General features: G+C 40.6%; 1 pseudogene across 1 annotated transcript; it reads left to right on the forward strand.

The window, feature by feature from the left end:
- Nucleotides 1-9,571: 9,571 nt before the first annotated feature.
- On the forward strand, nucleotides 9,572-12,093 carry LOC309809362 (protein enabled homolog; annotated as a pseudogene). Its single transcript has one exon. The product of its transcript is annotated as a protein enabled homolog (transcript).
- The last annotated feature ends 1,698 nt before the right edge of the window (nucleotides 12,094-13,791 follow it).

Consider the following 13,791-nt stretch of genomic DNA (forward strand, 5'->3'; position numbering starts at 1 on the left):
AAAAACTAAAAATAAAACTACCATATGACCCAGCAATCCCACTACTGGGCATATACCCGGAGAAAACCATAATTCAAAAAGAGTCATGTACCACAATGTTCATTGTAGGTCTATTTACAATAGCCTGGACGTGGAAGCCACCTAAGTGTCATTGACAGATGAATGGATAAAGAAGATGTGGCACATATATACAATGGAATATTACTCAGCCATAATAAGAAACAAAATTGAGTTATTTGTAGTGAGGTGGATGGACCTAGAGACTCTCATACAGAGTGAAGTAAGTCAGAAAGTGATGGTGAAATAATAGACAAGTAGATCATTGGAATAGAATAGGAAGCCAAAAAACAGATCCCCATAAATATAGTCAACTGATCTTTGACAAAGGAGCAATGCCAATACAATATAGCAAAGATAGTCTTTTCAACAGATAGTGCTGGAACAACTGGACATCATTTTGCAAAAACAAGAAAAAAAAAACCGAAAAAAAAACTCAAAAATGAATCTAGACAGATGTTACATCTGTTACAAAAAATTAACTCAAAATATATCACAGATCTACATATAAGTCACAAAACTGTAAAATTTCTAGAAGATAACATAGGAGAAAACCTAGATGACCTTGCAGATGGTGAGGACTATGTAGATACAATACCAAAGGCAGGATTAATTAAAGAAATAACTGATAAGTTGCACTTCATTAAAATTAAAATCTTCTGCTCTGTGAAGGAAAATATCAAGAAAGTGAGAAGACAAGCCACAAACTGGGAGAAAATATTTGCAAGAGACACTTATGATGATAAAGAGTTGTTATTCAAAATATATGAAGAACTCTTAAAACTCAAAATAAGAAAACAAGCAACCCGATTTAAAAGTGGGCCAAAGGCATTATTGGACACTTCACCAAAGAAGATATATAGATGGCAAATAAACATATGAAAACGTTCTCCATATCATATATCAGGGAAATGCAAATTAAAATAGAGATACCAGTACACTCCTATTTAGAATGGCCAAAATTTGGAACACTGACAACACTAAGTGCTGACAAGGATGTAGAGCCCAGGAACTCACATTCACTGCTGGTGGGAATGCAAAATGATACAGCCTCCTTGGAAGACAATCTGGAGATTTATATAGAACTAAACATACTTTCACATGATCCAGTACTTGTGCTTCTTGGTATTTACCCAAAGAAGTTGGGTATGTCTTCACAAAAACTTGTACATGGATGTTTTATCAGCATTACTGATAATTGCCAAAACTTGGAAGCAATGAAGATGTCCTGTAGCAGGTGGATGGATAAATAAACTATGGTATATCCAGACAGTGGAATATTATTCAAAGCTAAAAAGAATGAGGTATCAAGCCATGAAAAGACATAGAGGAACCTTAAATGCACATTACTAAGTAAAAGAAGCCAATCTGAAAAGGCTACATACTGTAAGTTTCCAAGTATATGACATTCTGGAGAAAGCAAAGCTATGGAGACAGTAAAAGTTCAGTGGTTGCCAGTGGTGGGGTGGGGGAAGGGATGAATAGGTGGAGCACAAAGGATTTTTAGGGCAGGCAAAATACTCTGTATGATGCTGTAATGATGGAAACGTGTCATTATACATCTGTCCAAACCCATAAAATGTACAATAAGAGTGAATCATAAGGTAAACTATGGGTTTTGGGTGATTATAATGTATCAGTGTAAGTTTATCAACTGAGACAAATGTACCAGTCTAGTGGGGAATGTTGATAATGGGGCAGAGGTTATATGGGAAATCTCTGTATCTTCCTCTCAACTTTACTGTGAACCTAAAACTGCTCTAAAAAATAGTCTTTTGAAAAAAAAGATATCTTTTGTGTAGTAAAGACTAAATTTAGAGCAATTTTGCCTATCAGATAGGTAATACATTAGCCTCAATCCAAGGCTTCTACAAATACGTGTATGAATCAACATGAGGGGCAGAAGTAGGGCAGAAGATGACATGTAGTCATATGACAAAAAAAAAAGGACCCAGTTTGAACAAAACAATCATTACTATCTTTGCTATTTTTGATCATTTTACTAATGCTGTAGTGAAAGAGAATTGGTAGTTCAAGATAGTAGCATACCCTCACTCTTGTTTTACATAAATATGAACCATTAATTCACACAAGTGATTGCAGAAATAGTCACCAACAATTGCCCCCACACCTAAATTTGTATGCCACATCTTCCTTCAAGATGTAAAGCCTGATCCTTAAACCTTGGTAAACACATAAAAGAGCTAACCTGCGACATAACAAATTTCACTTTTTAAATTTGGCCACAGACTCTAGAGCTAATCTTAATTCACTTAGGCTATTGCTTTGTGATGAGATTAGAACAATGGTTTGAGAGAACAGGTAGTAGAGGAAGGTCTGAGACTGGTGCTGGCTCAATAGATGGTTTTTATACGTTGAGATGCTGTAGTAGCTGGAAGGACCAGCTTTATATAAAGGAGCAAGATGCGGTCTATAGAGAGAAGATACTAGAAACAGGACCCCTCAAGTACCTTTGAACAAGAGGCCAAAATTACATTCATTTTGTTCCTGAGCAAATAATCACTTCAACAAAGTCTTAAGGAGCCATTCACATTATTTTTATAAGATAATATCTTTTGTATGAAAGAGTCATGTAATGAAAAGAACACTAGGATTTGGTAAGGAAATCATGGGTTCAGTTTGGGCTCAGCCACATCCAAGCTGTGTGCTTTGGGCAAGTCAAAAACCTTCTATGTATCTTAGTTTCCTCCTGTATCAAATGAAGCATTTAATCTAGGTGATCTTTAGCATCCTTTGAGTTGAAAAGTTTTGATTCCATGATTGTGCTTAATATAAATACAACATTAGCTAGACATTAGATTTATGCTGCTGTGGTAGTTGTCTTCATGGAATTATTATGTATTTAGTTCAAGGAAAATTATTGCATCCTTAATTCTGTTAGCCTCAGGCCAAAAACGAATAGGGTAATTAGTAGGCACTTCTAGAGTGCATACAGTTTTGGAAAAGGCACTTAACTTTCACATCTTAAAAATACATAAAACTGTTAAAAGACTGTATTTAATCATGGTCTTACTTGCAGCATTAAAATTTGTTCTACATGACAAGGATATTTACAGGCCTTAGAGAAGTCAGTCTATTAGGAAATCCTCAACTGGCCATATGTGTACTATGAAGCATTTTCACTTGGCACTTCTTTGCAATTAGAATTCCAAAGGTTATGCTGACTGGTTGTGCATACCATATGTTTGGCATTAGTCCTTACAGTTCTGCCACGTGTTGGTTTTCTTTGTTTTTTGTTTTTTTAAGAAGATGTTGGGGGTAGGAGTTTATTAATTAATTTATTTATTTTTGCTGTGTTGCGTCTTCATTTCTGTGCGAGGGCTTTCTCTAGTTGTGGCAAGCGGGGGCCACTCTTCATTGTGGTGCAGGGGCCTCTCACTATTGTGGCCTCCCTTGTTGTGGAGCACAGGCTCCAGACGCGCAGGCTCGATAGTTGTGGCTCACGGGCATAGTTGCTCCGCGGCATGTGGGATCCTCCCAGACCAGGGCTCAAACCCATGTCCTCTGCATTGGCAGGTGGATTCTTAATCACTGCGCCACCAGGGAAGCCCAAACCAAACATTTCAAATCAACATCCAAGCCCCATCTTTTAAAATCAAGTTAAGTATATAAAGACTTTGACAACTACAATTATTTGTTGGTTAATAATTGTTGAATGTACATATTGTGCTCAAAGTGTACCTTCCAAAACATATATTCAAAAACAAATAACAGTGACACTTGGAATAAACAAACTGACCTTGAGTTGTTTACTTTGTTTAGAAACAAAATTAAAGGTCAAATTTTTAAGTTTACCTAGAATTGAAAGATTGCATGACAATCATTGGGGCCTTCAAGCCTCTTGTATCATGTTTTTACAGAAAAGGGCGTATAAGAATTCTGCTTTCTGGGTACACAACAAGCAGTAGCTTCTTAACTGAGAAATCAAGAGAGAATTTGGTCTTAGCCTGTTTCCACTAACGCAAAGGAATATTGTCATTAAAATGGCTCTTTAGAGTCTAATAAAATGGCTGAAAGGATTTGCTGTTTGTGCCATCCTTGTCCTTGACTTTTTTTAATGTCATTTCTTTTTTTTGCAATATGCGGGCCTCTCACTGTTGTGGCCTCTCCCATTGCGGAGCACAGGCTCTGGACGCGCAGGCTCAGCGGCCATGGCTCATGGGCCCAGCCGCTCCGTGGCATGTGGGATCTTCCCGGACTGGGGCATGAACCCGTGTCCCCTGCATCGGCAGGCAGACTCTCAACCACTGCACCACCAGGGAAGCCCTATGTCATTTCTTAATGTTTAGCAAGCAAGTAGACTCAGCTGATGACTGCCTTGGTATAACTGAGTAATCAGAAAAAACAATAAATTATTAATATGCGCAACAGGACCTAAAAAAGCACGGTTGTTGGTAATCTCTTCAACTGAAATGGTGAAAAAGAAAGTTAAAGAAATGTCCCATCCTTTTCAGCCATTTATTGACAGCTTCTAAGAGCAATGGGAGCAGTAATTCTAGATCCCTGCTTTTGCATCCTGCAGATCAGAATCAGTGAATCAAACAGACTATGTAGTGGTTGAAGAGACCAAGTGCTGAGAATATACCCACCTCTTAGGGCTAAACTCTAAAGCTATTTGACTTAAAGCTGGAAGCTGGTCCATCAAAGGATGTTAAAAGTACAAAATACAGGTCCTCTCTACACAGCTATGGATTCGGCAATTAGCTTGAAAAGACTGGGAGAATTAATACATCATGAAAACTTTGTCAACTGAAGCAAGACTCAGACAGCAGACTTTCCTGCCTCCTTTGCTTCTAGTCCTGGTCAACTAGTGGGCATAAATGTTCCTGATTTTATTCCAGGTTTCATCAGGGTCACATGTTTTAGGTTCACCAGAAATTGTGTGCTGGAGAGATGTTGCTTTATTCATTTTTCACTCGTGTGAAAATATTTTTGAGATACTACTGAGTGTCAAGTACTCTGGTAGACAAAGGAAATTCATCAGTGTTCAAGACAAGCATGATATCTGCCCTCATGAAGCTTAAAGTCCAGAAACGAAGCCATTAAACTCTCACAAACAATTATACAAATGGGTATTTACAAAGAACAGTATAATTTGACATGAACCTAAAGTACTGGGACCTATATGTGTGTATTACTGAAAGACCCGAACTATTCCTAGAATTTTGGGGACGTTTCTATAAAAAAGGGACATTTATTTCACTTCAGGTCTGAAAGATGGATGAAGCCAGAAAAGGAAGGGACCAGAGTGGAAAGTAAAAGTGTTTGGCTCAAACAGTGACTTTGGAAGTAGGGGAGGTTGCTTTCTCAGATTATTGCATCTAAATAAAAAATTTGGGAGGAAAAATATTATTTAGACAAAAATGCATTTTGGAAATCATTACCACTTGTAGTGGCACAGATATACACAAAGGAAATGTATGTGAAATAACCAGAAAATGTTGAAATTGGAATAAGAAAACAAAATAAAACATTTAAATTATAAAATTAAAATATGGATAATATTATAAAATATCCAGTAGTCAAATAAGACTGTGCACTGATTGATATGAGCAACCTGATGGATTTTTGTGTTTTCCCACCAGTGAAGTGGTGTGAAATAGTGGAAAGTGATGTTAACATAGAAATGTTGTTGCTAAGACCAATGTAGGGAATGAAAGCATTTCTCAGAGATCCCTGGCTGCAGTATTATTAAACTATTTCTCTGTTGGCTGAGTAGATTATCACACCCTCCTGAGGGGGAGAGGGAAAATCGTGCCCAATATGTTACTAGTGATGCTCTAGGCAATCGTTGCCAACCCCTCCTTTCTCCTTATTGACAATATTCCATATGCCATTTTCAGCATTTTTCCCTGAAACACAATTAAGAATCAGCTGATGTAAGCACTGAAAATATAATTTAGAAGTGTATGGAATCTAGCATAATAATAAATCCTTAACGTGTAAATAATGGAGAAAAGTGGCCAGTGTTTTCCATTTCACAGTTTAAATCCCCTTGACAAGATTAGGAAATTCTTAAGTAGAATGACTGGACCAAATTATTTTCTTGTCACACAAAGCCACATGGAAGTCAGTGTGCTTCTGCTATCATTCAGGTTGTCTTTCTGAACTGTGGTTTGGGGCTGCACCAGTCTGCTGCGAACTTTGGACTGCTACTTCTCTGATAATGCTGCTGGCAAATGGTCAGAGAGGTCTGAGGGTATGTCGAGAAAGTTCTGGGGACTCCGAAAGGTCATTGTGACCTAGGTCACATGAGTCAGACCATTTCAAAACTTTAGAAGCCTTTCCATAATTTTTTTTAATCCTGTGTACCCAAGTCCAATAAATGGAATAAATGGTTTGAGATACTCAAAAGCAGCCACCAGACAAAAGACCAGGCTGAGTTTCCTTTTTGGAAACTTCAAAGCTTTGGCATTTAGAGGCAAGCAAAGAAGGGTGGGGAGCACTACTACAGTCTGGAAAAGGGAGAACCTGGAGACTGATGCTGACTACCAAGGGGAGCAAAATTGTAAGGTCATGGGGGAAAATATCTGGAAGTTACTTAGAAGTAACTGAACTAAAGCCAATATCTTTCAGCAAATGGCCTTGAGTGCCCCCTGGTAACACATTTACAAGGGATAGCCCCTCTGCTCTAGGCTAATACACTTAACTCCACAGAGATTGCCAATGATTCAGATTTCATAAGAGATACCTCCCCCTGCTTTTTTCTTTTTCCTCTTTAATTCTACAACTATTTAAAACAGGAAATTGGGTAGTCTTTGCAAACCACGTTCACCCAAATAAACTTAGTTTCAAAAATTTTAAATAAATAGTCCCTACAGGTTACAACATTGGATAGAGTCTTGAAGTTTCCAGGTCCATTAAAAAATAAATTCAATGTGAGTGACATGACTGAATCAGGCACAGGGACACCATGTTAGAAATCTAGACCCAATAAATCTATAAAAGTAGTAGTAGTAAAAGTAATACCTTCCATTTATGTAATAGGTTTTCACAGAACTTTCACATTTACCCCAGTCATTCACAACAACTACTGAGGTAAGTGGAATAGGAGTTTTTACCCACATTTTACGAATGAGGAAACTGAGACTCAGACTGAGGTGCCCCAAAAGTGTTGAAGACTAATGCCAGGACTAGAAGACAAGCTGCCAAATTCCAGGTTTATTCATTTTCCCATTACTCAATACTGCCTCTTTCTCCATCTTACAGGAGTCATACAGGCTTATTTTTAATTTGAAAGGAAAGGGGGAAGATAAATATTTGAGAAATGGAAAAAGAAAAAATAAAAGCAAAAGCTAGTGTGAACCATTATATAATGAGTTAGTGCTTGGCTCACAAATATGTAAAGTATCTAATGCTTGGGACTGATTGAATGGTAGGAACATGGCAAAGACTGATACAATGAACACTTTACGATACACAGTGTACAGCCCAAGAGACCGCAATAATTCATTTTTTGTTAACAATAGCCGTATATATTCTGATACCCAAAAGCTATATTAGTGTGAGAAGGCTTTCCATATTCCCCAACCATAAAATATAGCTCCCACTTCTCATTTTAGTTTCAAAACACAAGATATAAAACTGGTGCTTTTCATATTATTTTTTATTAACTAATTTTTTTCTAAAGGAATAAAATATCTTGATGAATTAATACATTCAATGCACATAACTTATTTTCTTTAAATATTTTAAAAATGGGCTTGACAGTTATTAGTTAACTAAAATAGGACAAAATATCAATAATAAGAAAGAAGTGGAAGGACCTTGAGCTTACCTCCTCTCATGAACACACCAAAATCACAACTAACATCTGAACAACCATCAATAAAAAAGACTGGAACCTACAGAAAAAGATCTTCTACATCTAAAGGCATAAAGAAGAAAGCACAACGAGATGGTAGGATGGGTGCACTCGAAATATAATCAAATCCTTACCCCACCCCCACCCCGTGGGTGACCTTGCAGAGGCTCTCCCACAGGAGTGAGATATCTGAGGCCCACATCAGGCTTCCCAGCCTGGGGGTCTGGCATCGGGAAGAGGTGCCCCCCACCCAGAGCATTTGGATTTGAAGGCCAGTGGGGCTTAATTGCAGGAGCTCCACAGGAATGGGGGAAGCAGAGACTTGACTCTTAAAGGGATTGCACAAAATCTCACATGCACTGGGACCAAGGGCAAAAGCAGTAAATTCATAGGAGTCTGGGCCAGACCTACCTGCTGGTCTTAGAGGGTCTCCTGGGGGGGGGGGGTTGGCTGTGGCTCATGCTGGGGCCATAAAATCTGGTGGCAGATATACTGAGGATTATTCATCTGTATGAACTCTCCTTGAGGCAGACATTTTGCTTGGGTCATTAGCACAAGGACCTGGCCCCACCCAACAGCCTGTAGGCTTCAGTGTCCAGGGCCTCAGGCCAAACAACTAACCAGGTGGGAACACATCCCCACTCATTAGCAGACAGGTTGCCTAAAGACTTCATGATCACACAGCCCTGCCTACCAGAGAGCCAGGACCCAGCTCCACCCACCAGTGGGCAGGCATCAGCCCTTCTTGCCAGGAAGCCTACACAAGCTTCTAGACCAGCCTCACCCACCAGGCGGCAGAAATCAGAAGGAAGAAAACTACAATCCAGCAGCCTGTAGTCTGCAAACGCAGGCCAGACACTACCCTGGGACCGCTGGCCCCTGGCCCTTGAGTGAGTGCACTGCTAGGACTCATAGGATGTGTCCTACAGAAGGCTACTCCTCCAAAGTTGAGAAACATAATTAACCCAAAATAAGGTGGCAGAGGAATGTGTTTCAGATGAAGGAACAAGATAAAACTCCAGAAGAACCAAGTGATGTGGAGATAGGCAATCTACCTGAGAAAGAGTTCAGAGTAATGATTGTAAAGGTGATCCAAGGACTCGGAAGAAAAATGGATAAGTTAGAAGGATTTTTTCACTGAGTTAGGAAATATAAAGAACAACCAAACAGAGTTGAGCAATACAATAATTGAAGTGAAAAACACACTGGAAGGAATCAATAGTAGAGTAAATGAAGCAGAATGGATCAGTGAGCTGGAAGACAGAGTAGGAGAAATCACTACTGTGGAGCAGAAAAAAGAATGAAAAGAAATGAGGACAGTGTAAGAGACCTCTGGAACAACATTAAGCACAATAACATTCACATTATAGGGGTCCCAGAAGGACAAGAGAGAGAGAAATGGCCTGAGAACATATTTGAAGAGATAATAGCTGAAAACTTCCCTTACCTGGGAAAGGAAACAATCATCCAAGTCCAGGAAGCATGGAGAGTTCCATACAGGATAAACCCACAGAGGAATACACCATGACACATTGTAATCAAAATGACAAAAATTAAAGATAAAGAGAAAATATTAAAAGCAGCAAGAGAAAAGCAACCAATAACACACAAGGGAACTCCCATAAGGTTATCAGCTGATTTTTCAACAGAAACTCTGCAGACCAGAAGGGAGTGGCATGATACATTAAAATGATAAGTGAACAGAGTATCTGTCCGTCAAGAACTGCTTTGATGGTCTATGATGATGCCAATAAAAAGTGGGTGCCAGCTGGTGGCTCAACCGGGTTCAGCAGAGTTCATATATATCATCATACAGGCAACAACACATTCAGAGTGGTGGGCAGGAAGATTCAGGACCATCAGGTAGTGATAAATTGTGCCATTCCTAAAGGGTTGAAGTACAACAATCAAGCTACACAGACCTTCCACCAATGGCGGGATGCTAGACAGGTGTATGGTCTCAACTTTGGCAGCAAAGAAGATGCTAATGTCTTCGCAAGTGCCATGATGCATGCCTTAGAGGCGTTGAATTCACAGGAAACAGGCCCAACATTGCCTAGACAAAATTCACAACTACCTGCCCAAGTTCAGAATGGCCCATCACAAGAAGAATCGGAAATTCAAAGAAGGCAACAACAAGAACATCAACAACAAAAGGAGCTGGAGCGGGAAAGGCTGGAGAGAGAAAGAGTGGAAAGGGAGAGATTGGAGAGGGAGAGGTTAGAAAGGGAAAGGCTGGAGAGGGAGCGACTAGAACAGGAGCAGCTGGAGAGAGAGAGACAAGAAAGGGAACATCAGAATCGCCTGGAGCGGGAGAGACAAGAGCGGGAGAGGCTGGAGAGGCTGGACCGGGAAAGGCAAGAAAGAGAGCGGCAAGAGCAGCTAGAAAGGGAGCAACTGGAATGCGAGCGAGAGCGAAGGATGTCAAATGCCACTCCATGCTCCGACAGCTCCCTGTATCATGCTCCAGTTCGTGAGTGTGCCAGTTGCCAGCCTCCTTCAGCACCTCCTCCATCATATGCTAAAGTCATCTCAGCTCCAGTGTCAGAGGCCACTCCTGATTACGCTGTAGTGACCGCTTTGCCACCTACTTCCACACCCCCTACACCACCACTTCGACACTCCAAGACACGTTTTGCAACACCTCTAGGTTCAGCCTTCCACCCTGTTCTTCCCCATTGCGCTACAGTTCCTCGTCCTCTGAACAAAAACTTTTGACCTTCTTCTCCTGTGAATACACCCTCTCTTCAACCTCCAGCTACGAAGCCCTGTGCCTGGTCTACTTCCAATTTCTCACCCCTCCCTCTGTCTCCTCTCCCCCCCAGGCAGAGCTACTGGTCCAAGGCCTGTCCTCCCCGGTTGTGTTTCTTCTCCTGTGCCCCAGATGCCTCCATCACCAGCGGCACCCAGCGGTCTGCTCGACTCTGTCACATGTCCAGTGTCTCTAGCAGCCCACCGCCGCCTTCCCTCGCACCACTCACACTGTGGATGAGAGCTTCTTCTCCTCCAAGCACGCCTATTGCCTCAACTCCCTCATCCAAGCCTAGTGTTCTCCCTTCTCCCTCTGCAGCTGCCCCTGCCTCTGTGGAGACTCCCCTAAACTCTGTGCTGGGAGCCTCTTCTTCTGAGCCAGGCTTGCAGGCAGTCTCTCAGCTGGCCGAGACTCCAGCCCAACAGGGCATTGTCTTGGGACCACCTGCACTCCCACTCCCTCCTGCACTACCACCAGGTCCTGCCCAGACATCAGCAGCACTCCCTCCTCCCCCAGGGCCTCCTCCACCCCCTCCACTTCCGTCCTCAGGGCCCCCGCCTCCTCCACCGCCTCTTCCTAATCAAGTACCCCTTCTCCCCACCCCCCCACCTCCTGCTCCTCCCCTCCCTGCATCTGGATTTTTTTCGGGATCCATGTTTGAAGACAATCGCCCTTTAACTGGACTTGCAGCTGCAATTGCTGGAGCAAAACTTAGGAAAGTGTCACGGATGGAGGATGGCTCTTTCCCAAGTGGAGGGAACACCACTGGTGTGAATTCAGCCTCCTCTAAAACAGATAGGGGTCGTGGAAATGGACCCCTTCCTTTAGCGGGTAGTGGTTTAATGGAAGGAATGAGTGCCCTGCTGTCCAGGAGGAGAATAATTGCTGAAAAGGGATCAACAATAGAAACTGAACAAAAAGACGACAAAATGAAAATTCAGAGCCTGTAACTTTTAAGGCCTCTTCAACAAGTACACCTGAACCGACAAGAAAACCTTGGGAAAGAACAAATACAATGAATGGCAGCAAGTCTGTTGTTCCAGACGGGATTCTCCAAGGAAAAATCAGATTGTTTTTGACAACACGTCCTATGATTCATTACACAGACCAAAATCTGTGCCCTTGTCACAGCCAAGTGCCAATGGAGTCCAGACGGAGGGACTGGACTATGACAGGCTGAAGCAGGACATTTTAGATGAAATGAGAAAATAATTAACTAAGCTAAAAGAAGAGCTCATTGATGCAATCAGGCAGGAACTGAGCAAGTCAAATACTGCATAGAGAAGAATGCAGAGAAGAATCTGGAGAAGGGAAAAAAAAAACCTACAAAGAACAGCTGTGTTAACAGCAACAAAACCCCTACATTTTGTGAGCTGTAAGAAGAAAATGGAGACAAACAGTCAGAAGGAGGGGAAAACCAACATACTTTGAAAGCCTTCAGACATTACTACTCTAGCAATAAGCTATTATTTCTCTCCCAGTTTGCTGATTTTTTCTGACCTTTACAATAGGATGGAAGAGAGTCGTACAGGAGTTCCTGAATCAGTTAGGCAGAAAATACTAAATCCGTCGGGCAAAATCACCGTGCATTGAAATATTTTCATGTCAAGAGAAAATTGCACATTTTCCTCAATCCATTGCGAAAATAAAAAGGAGAAAGGCTTGGGAAGTTTTTTTTCAGAGAATGGTGATGAGGAATTTAGCAAGTTATGCTATTGTACTGTAAATTTTTCTTTCAGGTTTGTCTTCCTATCATATTTGATATTCCATGAATAACTGAGTTCAGCCCTATGTAGGTTAAGATCATAAAATGTGGAACAAATGGAATTGTATGTGCTTTCAAGGGTGATATTTATAAGAAAGTGTCCTAAAAATGATTTGTGAGGAATTTTAGAATGATAGGAAGTCTCTCGAGTTTAGCCTTCATGCAATGTTGTAGACTCAAACATAAAATTTGTCCAGAATTAAAAAAAAAAAAAAAAAGAAAAAGAAAAAAAGAAATCGTGGATCACTTTGTTCCCAAAATAATGAAAAATATTTCGGGGAGAATTAACTATTTGAATTAGAATTCTAGTGATTATATATTAATACAAGAATGCAATTTGCTGTGTGGCTACCTAAAGAAAATCCTTTAGTTAAATTAGTTACCCTTGCATCTTTAATAGTCTAATCATCAAAGAACAGGTACATTTATCAAATTGAAATCTGACTTAAAATTCTATACTTTCTTATTTGCTGTATGGACAAAAAAAATGTCATCTTAAGGCTAAAGAATAGTCAAGCCCTATTAATGCATTAAGGTGAATCAGGTACACCTGTAAGAAGAAACATAAAGCAGTTAAGCTAGCAACACTGAGGGCCCTGGCCCTGAGCTTACAGGAATCCAACCACAGGTATTTCAGCCCACTTCTCTGACATTGGATGGAATATCAATAACTCCGAAAAGAAATTGAAAACTTAAAAAGAATTTTACAGAAGGATGTTTTTCTAATACTGTAGAGGACACAGAGAGGTCATTTATTATTTAAACAAGGGCCTTTCCTCTATCAAACAGGAAATCACATAACTTCTTGAAATGTAAGTCAAACTTGCAAAATGAACAACTTTATATTTTCCTACAAAAAGCAAGGGTCTGCTAAAACAGCTCTTTAAATATTTTAAGACTATATTAATGTCTTAGATGCAGAGAATAAGGGTACTTAGGTGGTATGGAGCCATAAGTGCTGGAACAATAAGGGCAGTATTCCACACCATGAAATTTGGTATTTTATCTTCAATTTTAAATATAAATCCATTTTATCAAAATGAAGTATCTTGGGCTTCCCTGGTGGCACAATGGTTGAGAGTCCACCTGCCGATGCAGGGGGCAAGGGTTCGTGCCCCGTTCTGGGAAGATCCCACATGCCGTGGAGCGGCTGGACCCGTGAGCCATGGCTGCTGAGCCTGCGCGTCCGGAGCCTGTGCTCTGCAACGGGAGAGGCCACAACAGTGAGAGGCCCGCATACCACAAAAAAAAAAAAAAAAAAAAAAAAAGAAACATCTTATGGAAAATACATAAAATCAAAGTGTATAGGTTGATGAATTGTCACAAAAAGAACAGATCATGTAACCAACAAAGTCAAGAAATGAAACATCACCAGCATATTAGAAATACCCT

Source organism: Mesoplodon mirus, assembly GCF_964341445.2.
Source record: "Mesoplodon mirus genome assembly, chromosome: 8".
NCBI lineage: Eukaryota > Metazoa > Chordata > Mammalia > Artiodactyla > Ziphiidae > Mesoplodon > Mesoplodon mirus.